A 15,102-nucleotide genomic window follows, 5' to 3' on the forward strand; every position below is an offset into this window, starting at 1 on the left:
GAAAGGCCTAGCGATAATCTCAAAACAATTGCTGAATTCATTCTGAGGGTTTACGCTTCAGTCACGTTCACGATCAAGTTCAAACCTTCATCCAAGGATGGCTCCAAGCACCTGTGGATGTAAATTAAGAGGTCACATTACCTGTTGCAAGATCTGAAAGCTGTAGTTGATCCAGTGATTCAGCGAAATGACTACTTTGGGCACCCAGAGAACATTCTGCTGACCATGGTAACTGACGAGCGACAACATATCAGGGAGCTGGGCGTTCGATGAATCATGTGAACGCGAGCCTCCAAGACACGTCAATGTAGTATCAGATGTTTTCAAGTACCATCTGTCAATCTCAGTGCAGAGGAGAACATTGATTTGATTGATAGGAACCTCCAATCATAAAATCAATCCCCGATACTGACCTGGAAAGTGTGGTTCGTAACAAAACAACACCTGCCACTGAAATTCCACGTTTTCCATGTCATACACAAGCTGTGGAAAGGTGCGTAAAGGCAGTCACAGAGGCATCAATAGCAGTTGTTGGGCAAGAAGCAAGGGATGGCTTTATTCGAGCAAGAATACATGTTCGAGCTATCATGCCAACTTTTAACACTAAGAGTGAATATCGGACCACACAGTAACTTTTTAGATTTGTTGTAAGTGTTGTGCATACTGGCTTAATCTGCACACATTGGATATTATAATGTACAATTGTATATTATACTGTATAATACAATGAATGCCAAGGATTTGTGTCATTTGTGACACAGGTTGGTAAAAAACAGATGGTAGGGAACAGAAAATTTTGTCCAATTTCAATAAAACTATATCATTAATTAGCATTGCCAACTGTTGTATTACATCCAATAAATCAGTCATTTGATTTTTTACCCCTATTTTCACTCCACCCTAATATACATACACACACGGTAACCCACATTTGTATTCCCACTTCAATCTTACCCACAAAATCCTTGAACCAACTAAACCATACTGTCTTATATTCCCCTTCCATCTCTTGCACACAACAATATATAGGCTACACCCTCTGTTGCCCTCTCATTCCCACCTACTCCCACACATTTGTTACAGGGAATTTGTATAATCAGTGATTTCATGAAATCCCTGGTGAATTCGTGAAATGAGTTTAAACTGGGATGGGTTAATTTAGGTTAGGTTAATTTTAGGCCGTGATAAGGTTAAGCAGGGATAATCTAGGTTAACTTTTGGATATGTTAGGCTACATTAGTTAGGTTAGGTTAGGTTATATTAATTTAGATGAATGCATACCATAACTTTCATCTAAAATAACTAAATTAACTAACCTAACCTAACTAACCTAGCCTAACATAACCTAAACTTAACCTCCCAGTCTAACCTAATAGCAGCCTAAATTAACCTAGCCTAAATTAACTCAACCCAGTTTAAATTCGTTTCACGAATTCACTAGGGATTTCATGAAATCATTAGTTATACAAATTCCCTGTAACACCTATACCCGATCAATACGCCCACTCTTATCTCTCCATTTAGTCTCTGTTAATCCATAGATGTCTACTTTTCCACCCTCAAGCACCTAGACAATACCTCTCTCTCTCACCTCTTCATTCGCGCCCCGTAACCTACAGTCCATGTTGCATTCCGTACCATGTCCTTTGTCCTGTCCCTGGTCATCATCTGTTGGTCAGTCCTAATCCCAGGCGTCTTGCTTGTATTTTTAGTTTTTTTCCAGGAAGGGGCACTAACCCTTCGTAAATCCACTTGTTGACACGCAGGGAACATGGTTGGTTATCAAGTTACCACCAAGCGTATTTAATGATTTCCAGGTTTACAGGAAATCATTAACTGGCTTGTCACTCAGTGCAGAGTTACCCACATTAGAGTTCTACTACACTGGGTGAGTGGATGATGGGCGCCCTCACTGACCATGTCAGCAGATAATGTTTGTTCTTCACTGTTCGGCTGCTAGGTGAGGACTGACAGACTGAGAGATGCAAACGTTACTTACCCAGTTACAGGAGATTCTTAGGCAATATTAAAAACATTATGCGAACTGCTAAACGTAGTGGAAATTTGAGTCCTCTAGGGTGCCGTTGCACGGTTTGTGAATAATTATCCAATACTTACTCTCTCTCTCTCTCCCCAGCACATCTTCCTCCTCCCTTCGTCTCAGATTCCACTTTATACAACTGTATCTCATTTCTTCGTCATCTCCCCTTTTCATCTCCATCCATTCGTCTTTCCTTAATACGTTACTAACGTCCCCTCCTCCATCTATACATTCTTAATCGCCTTTCCTTTCTACGTCATTCCTTTCATCTCGCCTTTCTCATAATTTCTCGTGTTCATTCTCTTCCCTAATTGGTATCACCGAATACCTTTTGTTCCGAAGTTCAGCTTTTTTTTTTTTTTTCTGCCTCTCTCCTTTTCCTTCATTAATTTCTTATACCTTGCTTATTTTAGCTTCTTTAACCCCTTCTTTTTTTTTCATGTCTTTTCCTTTATACTTCGTTTTCCTCTCCTGCTTAGTTATTCTCTCTCTCTCTCTCTCTCTCTCTCTCTCTCTCTCTCTCTCTCTCTCTCTCTCTCTCTCTGTCCAACTCCTTCTTCGTTGTTATATTGATTACGTTCCTATTTTGTGCTTCATATTTTTTTTCATTCTAACTCCAGTGCCAAATGAGATCGCTCCTACTACAATTAATTCACGAAGCGTAGGAAAAACTCTCTGAACTGGAAGGGCCAAAATTAGCCTTCATTAACCCCTTTACTAGATGATATCCTCAAGCTCTGATGCAATCCACTAATGACAAACACAATAAAATGGAAAAGCTCCCTCCCCCAAGCGGCTGAAAGTTTACAGCTATGAGTAACCGATGGAGGATATGATAACTCAAAATCTTCATGCGCCTTTCATTGGTAGGCCATTGGAACTTGTAAATAATGGAGCCATAGAACAGAAACGCCGTGGATATAAGGAAATTAAAGTAATGGAGGTGATATACTACTAATGAAGCAGGGTCGAGATAGATAAGGCGTGGAGAGAAAAAATAGGGAATAACTAAAATGTAATCATAACTGGATGATTATGACAATGTCGAAAATGATGATTATGGAGATGAAATGATATTATTATGACTTAAAAGATTATCAATATTATGGCGTGGAGGGCAGGGGTGGCAGGGACAATAATGACAGAGACAATGACGATAAAATGTGATATTGATGATGAAAGAAGAATAAAGATGAGAAAAGAAAATTAACGTGAACGTAGAATTGGCATACAACTGCAATCAGAACAGAGATATGGGGAAATAAAAATCAGAGGCAAACAGAAAAAAGGAAATAAATAATGATAAAGTAAAAAGAAAATCCAGAAACAAAGACGGGATATGAGAAAAGGACAGACAAACTGGTACCAAAGAAAAATGAGGAGAAATAACAGAGATAAGAACAGGAAAACCAAGTACGAGGGAGTGTAAGATAAAATAAAAGAGGGAACCCAATCAGAGAGAGAGAGAGAGAGAGAGAGAGAGAGAGAGGAACAAGTTTACAAGAGAGGAAGCAAGGAAACGTTTCTTGGAACCGACTCTTTCTCTCTCTCTCTCTCTTTCTGTCTTCGTAATGAGGGAATGGGGCTTATAATGAGCGGCATGGGGTCGATGCACCAACAATTACTACTTTTAATAGCCACCTCTCCACATAATCCCTATCCCTCATCTCCTCCCCCCCCCCTCTTTTCCTTTCCTTTCACAGTCAACTGCCACTTTACTTTCTTTACTTTCTTACCCTCCTCCCACAGTACACACCACTCTTTCACTTCCCCAGCCCTATGCTCCATCCTCTCCCCTCCCACTATTTCTTTCAGTTCCTTCTCCTCGCACATTTTATTTCCCCATTCTCTCTCCTACATTCTTACCTGACCCTTCCTTACTTCTTTTCATTACACCTCATACCGTCTCGTCTCTTCCCATCTCCCCACCCTAACATCATTACTGCCATTACTCTCACCATCACCGAAATCTGTTAACCACTGTTATCTTGCATGATTTTAGTTCCACAAGTTTCTGTCTCTATGAGCATAGACTAGACACTTTCATATGTTACCTCTAATTTACTATTGCATGCCAATCATGTTGAGTACATGGTAGGGATATATTCTTCAGGACTGGTGCGATGGTATTAGTAGCAATTATATTACGGTAGGTCAATGAATATTTTAGGAGACTGGTTAATTGATGATCATATGATTATCCCAAGCACTGCTATTGTCCTTCTGCAAGGACTGTGAAGGCCACTCAGACAGTTACCATTTTTTTTTTTTCTGTCTACCTCTATCATAACTTACCCTACACACATTGCTAATACATAGAAATTATAACAACACACTGATATACTGCACACAACCACACACATGCACGCACGCAGAAAACATTCATGTGACAAAAAAAAACACATTAGACACCCAGCACACAGTAAACAGAACATACACCAATCACACACAGCTCAATAAACACACACAAAATATACATAACAAACTCAATGTAGGCTACACAAAAAACACATATCAAAACAGAGAAAAATACTTGCAAAACACATTTAACAAGCTTGAAATACAGAGATTACACAAAACACACACAACCGCACTCAAGACACATACAACACAGACAAAATACACATGCCGGAGGTAACTACACTTGCCTAGTGACGTCATGGTCAGTACGAACCGTTAGTGTATGGTCACAGTCAGACCTCTTCACTCACAAAGGGGGTCACACTTTTCCTCACATGCTACACGTGCTTCACTGCAAAGCAATGGGTCAGCAGGGACTAGTCTTCCGTAATCACCTGGGGTGATAAAATATTGCTGAACAAGATTTTTGCCAAAATATTGTTAATAATCACTGTTCCGCATTTTTATTACACTTTCACATTATGGAAGTACAGCTAAGTTAATGTTTTGCTTTGTGTGTGTGTGTGTGTGTGTGTGTGTGTGTGTGTGTGTGTTAACAGTATAGCTCAAACAGTTTCAGTCTGAATTAAGTCAAACTTTCCAGAATTGCTGAAGGGCAGCAAAGGGAAGCATTTTTTTTTTTTTTTTTTTCATATTAGAACAAGGCATGAATGGTCAAAGTCACATGGCAAGGTCATCTTACAAACTTCTGGTTCGATTTCAACCAAAGATGGTGGAGGGAGCAAGGGTGTGACACGAATGAAGGCAGTCAATTCTGAGCACAGTCAGCTGAAGGCCAAAGTCAACTTCGACCAGTGTGTGTGTGTGTGTGTGTGTGTGTGTGTTTTGAGAAAATATTACTGTTTTAATCTGATTTGGCACAGACATTGTGGAAGTGTCGAGTATAAGACAAGATGCTGATCAAAACTTACTTAGTTCGTTTTTTATGAAGGTCACATGGCGAGGTCAACTGAAAAAGTTTTTTATCCAGTTTTAACCAGTTATGGGGGAATGTTCAGCCTTAGGCAAGGATGAGGGGATCTGATTCTGAGAACAATCATTCAAAGGTCAAGCTCTCAGGGAAGTGTTAAAAATCGTGGTCATAGGGTAATACCATCTCAAGCAGTTTTATTTCGAAATACACAAGACTTAGTGAACAGGTTGAGGTAAGTGAAGAACGAAGAAATTCTATTTTTATCATTCATCAGTTGATAACGTTACAAGGCAAGATCAAAATCTAGTCCTCTTATGTCTGCGTCTGAAGAAAATAAAGCAAGCAAGTTTGATTATGTTGTCATTTTTGCTTGTAAACAATGTGTTTAGATTTATTGTAGATTTAACTAAATCCAACATAAGCCTGGTTTCATGCTCAGTTTCATTTTGGCATTTTTCAGGAGTGTTGACGTTTTTTTGGAGCAGCAGTCTAAAGTTAGGCCTACTAACATTCCATAAGTTACCTAGACACATGCAGGGGTCTGCTGTAGATGTGATAACTTCAGACTACCTGGTTTTGGCAGGGTTAGGTTAGCATATTTTATCAATAATTTTAAGCATTTTTGCTTAATTTGATATCAGATTTGTTGTTTGACATGAATTCTAGAATAATAAAATATTTAGCATAATTCTTACATAATCCTTCAGTGTCCAGAATATAATTTAGAATATTTTATTATTTCTGGACCACTGAGTTGAGAGATTTGAGACTTTGTCATCAGATCTAGATATTTCTACTTCTGTCCAGTGATAAACTTAGGGAAAACGATATGCCTAAACCCCAAAGATATTTCTGATAAGATCTTTTTCATCACTGCTGAGGAAGAAGAGCAAGACTTGGACGGTGAATGGAGAGCATTGATATTAAGTGATGAAGAAAACATTATCAACAAATCTACTGTGTAACACTGACGGTATGCCCTTCTGATCAAACGTCAGGGTGCATAACACCCAACCTTTTTCCAAATTCACCAAAGCACTGCAATCCACCCATGTTTCTATTGCGCTTGATATTGAATATTTTCTTTGGTTAACGTGAAGAAAAGAGAAGCACCATAGACTAAAAAAGTGGAAATAAAATAATAAAGAGGGACTAAGCAGTGTGTAACACAGTGATTCTCAACCTGGGTGGCAAGCTCCCCCAAGGGGGCCTGAGCAATTTCCAAGGGGGGTGTGAGGACCCAAAGGAAAACTAGAATGCCTTGAACAAATGTGTGTGTGTGTGTGTGTGTGTGTGTGTGTACGCCACATTAAGCTATTTATTTAAGTTCAGTCTTCATTCCGTACATTCAAATCACTATTTTTTTTTCTGTGTACCCATGTAATAAATTAAATTTTAGTTTTTTCCTTCTCTGTCTGTTGCCTAGTCACGTCCTGCATTCCCCCCACCCCCTCCTTGCTCATCTGGTCATTTGAAGAAAAAATTAAAGATACCATTAAGTTTCTGAATGTATTGTATGAGAAAGAGCACCCCATTTTTTTAAAGTTTGAACATCAAAAAGTTGGTTTTTGTTCCTAGGCCACATACAGTAAGTCTTGCCTAGTAAAAGAGATGATTCAGACTGTATTCAACAGTGTTAAAGTCTATTTTAACCTTTGGCTACGAGATGATGACAAGAAGCGGGAGGGAGGAGGGAGAGTTGATATGTGGACCAAGGCTAAGGATGGCACGACCTGAAAAAGACTGAAAACCGCTGGTATAATATATATAGTCCCCCATCCAAAAAAAAATAAAAAGCCATGAAAAAATCAACAAATTAACCCAATGGACTGGTTTACAGTCGATTTTTTTAAAAATAAAAAGTTTATTTGGGTGATAAATGTGCTGAATTATCCTATGATATACAGTAGTTAATCTGACAAACCAAAGTAAAAATTTGGAGATGTAAGCCTTCACAGTTTCACAAAAAGAGTTTGATGGCAGCATAGGCCTCAAGCAGCTGTGACGTCATAAACCCGCCAAGTCCGGCGACAAAATAAGACTATGATCCCCAGCTAAGTTGTGTGATTGTAGTTTTGCTGATTAGCCAAGCTTTGCGTTGTCATGGCCAAGTCAGCAAATAACCACCATTGGTGTTTTGCTCCACTGTGCAACAACACAAGAAGAATCACACAAGAAAAAAGATTCATCTCTGTTCCAAGAGACATGAAAGCCAGAAGCTGTGATGGGAGTACGCCATCAAAGAGGGCAACTCTTGCTGTTGTGAAGCGGTGCGAGGAAATATTGAATCGATGGTCATTTTCCGAGTTGGCCCCTTTATATGAAAAATTTTGAATTTTTCATCACCATGTAGGTTCATGCACACTGAAGTCTGGCCAAAAATTTGTACCTTGTATGACTATTAACCCCCATAACCGCGGGGCGTCACTTTCGTGATGCTCGGGTACAATGGATCATACCGCAGGGTGTCACTTTTGCTATTCTGTGTTATTTTGAATTCGCCCAGGCTTTGAAGTGGTTGCTTGTATCATCTGTCAGTACTGCCAGTGTCTAACACTAGTCAGTGCTGCTACTGTCATCTGTACTCCCATCCATTGTTGATAATTTAGCCATTTTTCCCCGTTCTTGGCTCCCCTCCCTACCTCCCTTCCATTACCCTCTCCTCCCCCTTGCCCCAACTGCGCCACGCTAGGTAAATCTTTCCCGGATTTTTCCACTCATTTCATCCATTGGAGTGAGCCCTATGCCTTATTCTCATACAAAATGATATATATAAAAAAGAACATAGGTAATTGATAGTGCCATACACCTGGAATTGGCTAATTATCACCTGGCAACATCCCATGAGCCCTTGTTCGCTAATTTTCCCTGTTTACTTCCCCTTGAAATATGCTGTATGACCTGTTCTCATATTAAAAATATATATAGGAAAGGAAGGGAGAAGCCTAAGTGATATTTACATTCACCTGGAACTACCTAATTTCCTGCCAATCATTTCACAGCATATAAATTAGCAGCTGTCACCTCGCTGACGTTGTCAACCCTTGGCGGCCCCATATCCACCTCGTCATTCAGTTCAGTGTTGTCTCTTGAGATGAAAGCATATAGCACTCGTGCCCCTCCATTTCCGTCATTTCTATAGGGCCCTGTGACCTCTACTGCTACTAAACCTCATGTGGGAAGGGGTAAAAGACTAAGTGACCCTGCTGAGGAATGTGAACTGGCTAATTTATCCATGATAATGATGGACAGTGACTACAATCTTTCTGGTGAATCATGTGATGAGCCAGTGGAGGAAATGGTGATAAACTACGAGTGCTTCAGTGTCCCAAGTTCATCCTGGCTCCAAGGGAAAGGAGCCTTTAGTTACTGGAAGTGACAGTGTATAACATAGTGTAAATAAAATAGAAATGTAAATAATTACTAATATAAGAAGATGAGTACAAATACTTGGAGTAATGAGAGTGAAAGCTTTGCTCTCTATGCTAGTTTACTGAACGAGAAAGTTAATGCCTGGAGTGAAAATAAACTACTATTACTGAAGGAAACTTATGGATAAATACTGTATAAATATATAAGTGTAATAAAGTAATAGGAATATAAAGTGTGAGTGTGTTCATGAATAATAAATGACAGAATACCAGTGGGGAACGAGTGCAAGTGGGAGGCTCTTTTCGCTCGTAATTTTCATTGCTTTCACAGTTGTTGTTTTTTTTGCTGTATGGATTCCAAACTACTTGAAAATCATAGAATAGTGTTTCTAGTGATAATATCAGGCTGTGGTAATCATATTACGGGATGTCGGGAAGTGTAAAGTGGAGACTTCGTTATCCAACTTCAGAAGTCTCCACAAGTCCTACGGTAGTCGACGAAGGCTCAACAAACATCCCAGGAGAAAGCTGAAGGTATGTTCCATACGCATATATAATTACAATATTTAAGGACTAATAACTGATTTTTGGCAAATATTTTTAAAAAGTCAGTTGGAGTACGAATATCCTCGCGGGACATGCAAGGAGTGCAAAAACATCCCCGCGGTGTAGGGGTTATAAAAAATCAGGTTTCTGAGCTGAAACATGCTAAATTTAGCAGATATTAACCCTTCATATCATCAACACATATTGAGAGATTTTCATTTCTCGTAAATATTCATTTAAAGCACTTAATAACTGTACAAGGATTTGCATTGTACAGTAAATTAATATTTACACAAAACGGAAGTCTGTCAAGGCAACTTGTCAAGCCAGAGAAGAAACATTTCCACTAGCTTTAGATTATTCTAGTCTGAATCCTGATTTTTTTAATTAATAGTCAAGTTAAACACAAATTTTTGACCAGATTTCAGATAAATAGGTGTGTATGAACCTATATGCTGATAAAAATCATAACAGCCTACCATATACAGCTTAACCTGCCCCGTACCAGCCACTTTATTACCCAACCCACCCCCAAAACCTGACAACTTTTTTCTTTTTTTGGCTCAAACCTCTGCTTTTTATGAGAAACATCGAAAATTCATAGAGAAATCGTTCACCTGAGGTTTTAAGTACTGCTACATGTAAGAGTACCCTTACCTGGCTAAGTTTTCAATGGCGTCTGGCTCCTGAGAAAACGAGTTCTATGGGAGGGGTAACTATTCCAAACCACTCAAACGGTATTTATTTTTTTATTTGGTACGAATTTCTATGTAGTACAAGAGTATATTGGTTTTCACACAGTAATATAGACGATGTAAGCGATGTTTCACTCACCAAAGCCCACCTTTTTTGGCGACAATACCTGCTCATCACTTCTCATTGTTTGTTCCTCTAACGCCATGTAAACTTTGTCCTCCACATTGTCATCGATTGGGGAATCACTCTTGCCTTGAATTTCGTACCATGGCACAACATATCTTTACTGGCCAGGTCACTGGTAACAGGTGAGTTGCCGAGACAATGGCATGCGGGAGGGGGAGGAGGAGGAAACGAGGAGTAAGGCTTTTCCCGGCCTGGCATCGTGTAGAGGAAGGTGTCCCGTGTATACGTACCAAAAATCACACGCGAAATATGAAAAATGTGCAAACAGTGGACCTTGCAATTAAAAAATGTACACCATATGTCATGGGGACTGAGCATGAAAAAAAGTTGCAATGTGCATTGTATGTCATGGGTAGGGGAGCGCAGTGATAGTTCGGCCAGGAGGATGGTTCGGCCACTGGCCTTCCTGAATAATGTAGGGGACCTAGATCATTGAGATTTCACATGAAGTTGCGTGATCTTGCCGACAAATGGCACATGTGTTTTTGTTTTGGTTGGCCGGGAAACAGCAACATCAGGTTAGATTTTATGATTTTTCATGACCCCTATGTACTTTTTCGGTGATCCAACATAAGCAGTAGCTCCATTAATACTTCAGGGTTGTTATCCATATATAGTGCAAATATCATTTATTGTCTATAGGTGACGTGAGAGTAGATAACACTCGAACAGCTTATGAACTCTGGGTTTCGGGGCGCCTTGTGTACATCTTTATACATGGGGGATGATTCGGCCACTTGAAGTGAGGGATGGTTCGGCAGGGTTGCCAGGTGGCCGAACCATCTCTCATAATTATCTAATGATTTATTTTCTTTATTTAACGATTTTTTTCTATCCATCTATCTATCTATATACCTAGGCTGCTTCCCCCAAGGAAAGGGAGGTAGCCGAGACAGGACAACACACTCCCCATTTACTCATCCATTCAAACACATTCATTCGCATCTTAGCCCCAAAGGGGAGAACGGACTGATCCTCACCGCACCACACCGCACAAGGGTCAACTGCGCAATGCAATCAGTGACATCTGCAGCAGGGCCCGACAGCAGAGCTGGTTTACCCCTGCCACATCTTAACAGACTCATCCCCTTACCTTTTTTCTATAAAATTACATATTCTCTCTCTCTCTCTCTCTCTTTCTTTCTTTCTCTCTCTCTCTCTCTCTCTCTCTCTCTCTCTCTCTCTACTTTCCCTCAGAAATTGATGAAGCTTCTGTTTCAAGAAACGCTATAATTGGAGTATTACCTGGACCAGTTTCACAAAGCACTAAGCGAAGACAAAGGTATTACAACTTTGGATTTTTGTTTCACTGGATTTAAAATGCATTAAGAGTAAACAGCATGTAAGAGAAGTAGCTTTCATTTGACTCGGATATTTTCTTTCACAAAATTATAGTTTTATTAAATCTGAGATACGCAAGAGTAGAGCCATTTAATTTCATTATAAGGAGATTGTTTGTTCCTTGTTTCATTAAAAGGAGATTGTTTAGGTAAAAATAAATCCAATAAATCATGTCAGCACAGATGAAAATTTGATTCTTAATTTTCCTACTGTATTTAATTTTTTAATTGAGCCCCAGAGGCAAGTGGCCAAATCATCCCACATGGTGGCCGAACCATCCAACGCCAGTGGCCGAATCATCCACACCAAGAGGGATGGTTCGGCCATTTTGGAGACCTTAAGAGTTTGGATTACTGCCAAGAAATGACGTAAGTTTAAGAACTGACAATAGCACACAAAAGAGCCAAAAGATGTGGCTTCCTCTTGGAATAAGCAGATATTAGGAATTTCATAAACTTTATTTATTATGATTTTTTTTCGAAAAAGTGGCCGAATCATCACCGCCCTCCCCTACAGGGTGGGTTAACCTAATAGTCACCTGTCAAGCAACACCAATCTTAACATTGGCTTAAACCATTGGTAGGGATGTGAAAATTTTATACTCCAGCTCAGATTGGCTGTTACTAAAAAGATGTTCAAACATCACCAGTATGTAACACCAAGAAATCAGATAACGAAATACTCCAAGAGGTCTAGCTGTCCATGATCAGGCCTGTCTGGGAGGAAATAACACTGAAATATTTCAGTCTTTGTTACATCTTCCCTATGCATAACTACAATTTCAGGACTATATGCCCCTGGATTCTGGACCTAGCAATACTTATGCTGATTCAGTTCATAAATCATTTCATTACAATGACATTATTAAAGCTAATCTTTGTGCTACCGAGCTGTGATTCAGGTAACTGGTTGTCACAAGTTTGGCCATCACTGCTAGTCTCTCTAAAACCAACAAAACTCTTCACTAAAGCGCAAACATAGCATACTTCCTCTTTAACCCCTTAGCTCCCAGGGTTCCTGAACGAGGGATTTTGCTGGAAGGGTGTTAGGCATACTGCCCTCCACCTGTCGGATCATAGTTGTGAAGCTCCTTATGTCCCTACCCCGGGGTTGCCTTCTTTATTAAATTTTGCAAATGCCCAGTTCTGTCCCATACTGGGGACATGGGGCACAAAAGGGTTAAGAGAGCTATCACACCAAATCTTACATACCTAGCATCATAATAACAGCTGAATATAACAAAACTCTAACCTGTACCAAACTATGATTCCCAGACATTGTTGTGAGTGGCAGTCAGCTGTGGCCTTGGTATGGTTTGTGACATCACAGCAAAGGTGCTTGTTTTGCACGAGGTACGATAATCTCCAACTTTGACTTTTTTTTCATAAACGTTAAGGTTGGAGAGAAAAAATAATGATATTCTGATTATTACAAGTGACCATTTTATTACTTTATGTAACTAGTACACGACCGTCAACAAGTCCATTACCCGGAGTGGCATCATAAGACATCGGAGTATATCTGGAAGAAATGAAAATGATTGCTCCTGGATGTACATTAGGACTATAAGGATATTGTTACAACTTATGTTTTCTTTAAAGAAGGACAAATGTCTTTCTCTTCGTTTTGTCAGACCATCTGCCACAAAGTGCAAGGAGCACCTCAACAATTTCTTTTTCGTGTTTCCTTTTATTCTTTGTTCAGTAATAATTACGAGCAAGAGAGTGGTGTTCATTCTCAGTTAAGTTTGGAAACAAACGGTCCAGCTTGACCCAGCCCAGCGCGATCCGACCATCATGAGATTTTCCACCAGAACATTTTTTTTTTTTTTTTGCATCAGCTGTAGCAATTAAATACTGTATCAATGATTTTGCCTATAATTTTATATCAGAGGGAAATTGTGATAACATAGTGCTCGCTCACTCGTCACGCATTCACAAAGCACACTGTACTGGTTTATTATTATGTACAACCATGCTAGTAGTAGAGATACACATCTGTTTGTAGTATTTATTGTAATGCCTAATGCTGGTAGGCTGTGGTACCGTTTCAGTCAAGTGCCTGATGCACTGATCATAATGAATCAAGCACCGAGGGAAATAGCTCCAAATGCCATCAGTATTGGACTTCTATACCAAATGTGTAGTGTGTCCTTGCTTATAGATCCAGTTGTATCTTCCCATCCAATATCTACAGTATTCTAGACACTTACTGTATTTTGTACTGATGAATTTACTGAATTAAAGAAATTTATAATAAATCAATGAGCAAGTTAGCATATAATATATGCTAACTTGCTTAGTGTAACATAAATTTCTATATGACATATTCTGAGCTAAATCAACATATTATCAAAACCATCATAGCATAATTTCGTTACTGTGATATGGAAGCACTCTTAGATTAAATTAGGTAATGTTAAGATTTCAATACATTTTCCAACGATATGTGTAGGTGTTTTGTGGTTTTACCTGTTTATAGGATAATGCTGTTTTCAGCAATATGGTGGCGAAGTTTGGGAATAGTTACTTCAGTAACACCAGTTACATTTACATAAGATTTTCCATCATGTGCACAGACACACAGTAGCTCTATTACTGTCTGAAATGACACACTGTTGATGTTGTGCGTGTTACAGGTATCCACGTCCTCCTACATGATTGATATTGTTATAGCTCGCTTGCTTTGCTCGTCGCTCAAACCGTAACTGGAGCAGCTTTGATCTGGTTTGACCTAGATTTGGTGGAAGGGTTGAAAGTCAACCAGGGAGGGTGACAATATTTTTTGGAATATTCATTCATTCATTGCCAGACGCCATGTATCCCAAACGGGGTGGCCAAGGGCTTAGAGTTAATTGTTTTACAGGGAGGGGCACTAATCCTCCACCAACCCCACTTGACACGTAGGGAGAACGTTATGCAAACAGCATCTGGAGTTCCCAGGCAGTCACCCATCCAAGTACTAACCAGACCCAACGTTGCTTAACTTCGCTGATCGGACGGGAAGCGATGTACTAAACGTGGTATGGCCTTTGGCTACCGAAGGTAAAATTTACGTGGCAAAGTGAGTGTAATATATATATATATATATATATATATATATATATATATATATATATATATAAAGAGAGAGAGAGAGAGAGAAAGAGAGAGAGAGAGATCCTTTATACTAATCATAGTGGAAATGTTCGCAGATGGGAAAGACTTAAGGGATTAGATTTTGAAAATGACCAGTCAAAGGTCAAGGCCATAAGGCAAGCCCAAGTATTTGACCCTTGAACTGAAGCAGCTTGGGTTGATTTAAACCAAACTTCATAACAGGACTGAAGGATAGTCATGAAGAAAGAGATTCGATTTTGAAAAAATAATCAAAGTTCAAGTATAACCGTCGCATCCTAACCGATTTTTCACCAATGACAACCCCCCCCCCAATCCCGACCGATTTTGGATTTTTTTTTTGGGGGGGGGCTCAAACCTCCACTTTTTATGAGAAACAATGGTAAATAAAAAAAAGTGCTCAACTGAACTTAAAAGTGCACTGTACAGGAGGCCCTCCCTACACCTGGTACCATCATCTCTGGAGCCGCA

General features: G+C 39.5%; 1 non-coding gene across 1 annotated transcript; it reads right to left on the reverse strand.

Moving 5' to 3' along the window:
* Positions 1-14,432: 14,432 nt before the first annotated feature.
* Positions 14,433-14,551, reverse strand: LOC145396954 (5S ribosomal RNA). The gene has a single exon (XR_013896884.1). It is a non-coding gene; the product is annotated as a 5S ribosomal RNA (ribosomal RNA).
* Positions 14,552-15,102: the final 551 nt, after the last annotated feature.

Source organism: Coenobita brevimanus, chromosome 4 (assembly GCF_032717465.1).
Source record: "Coenobita brevimanus isolate Jiangsu-jjx chromosome 4, ASM3271746v2, whole genome shotgun sequence".
NCBI lineage: Eukaryota > Metazoa > Arthropoda > Malacostraca > Decapoda > Coenobitidae > Coenobita > Coenobita brevimanus.